This window comes from Galeopterus variegatus, unplaced genomic scaffold (genome assembly GCF_000696425.1).
Source record: "Galeopterus variegatus unplaced genomic scaffold, G_variegatus-3.0.2 Scaffold14951, whole genome shotgun sequence".
Taxonomy (NCBI): domain Eukaryota; kingdom Metazoa; phylum Chordata; class Mammalia; order Dermoptera; family Cynocephalidae; genus Galeopterus; species Galeopterus variegatus.
In genome coordinates, this window is record NW_007741062.1 from 22,731 (window position 1) to 23,203 (window position 473).

A 473-nucleotide genomic window follows, 5' to 3' on the forward strand; every position below is an offset into this window, starting at 1 on the left:
TGATGCATTGTATTCTTGAAAAATGCAAAGAGGTTGGATGTTGGTGTTCTCACCACAAAATCAATACCTATGTGATGTAATGCATTTTCTGAGGAGATACATTTAACTATTTCACAAAGTACAGATACTTGATAACATGATGCACATGATAAATACAATTTTATCAGTCAGTTAAAAAAACACACAAAGAGACACATGGGAACTACTGGAGGTGATAGTCTTGTTTATTACCTTGATTCTGGTGATAGTAAAATGAATGTACGCATATTCCAAACTCAACACATTGTATATATTAACCATATTCCATTTTCTGTTTATTAATTGTACCACAATAAATCTTGAAAATAAAACAATAAAAAGGAAAAGACAATGAAATTTATAGTAACATAACACAACACTAAAGCCTCAGTCCACTGAATAAACCCCTTTACACATGGACACCAAGTTTAAACATTTAAATGAGTGGGTGTCCA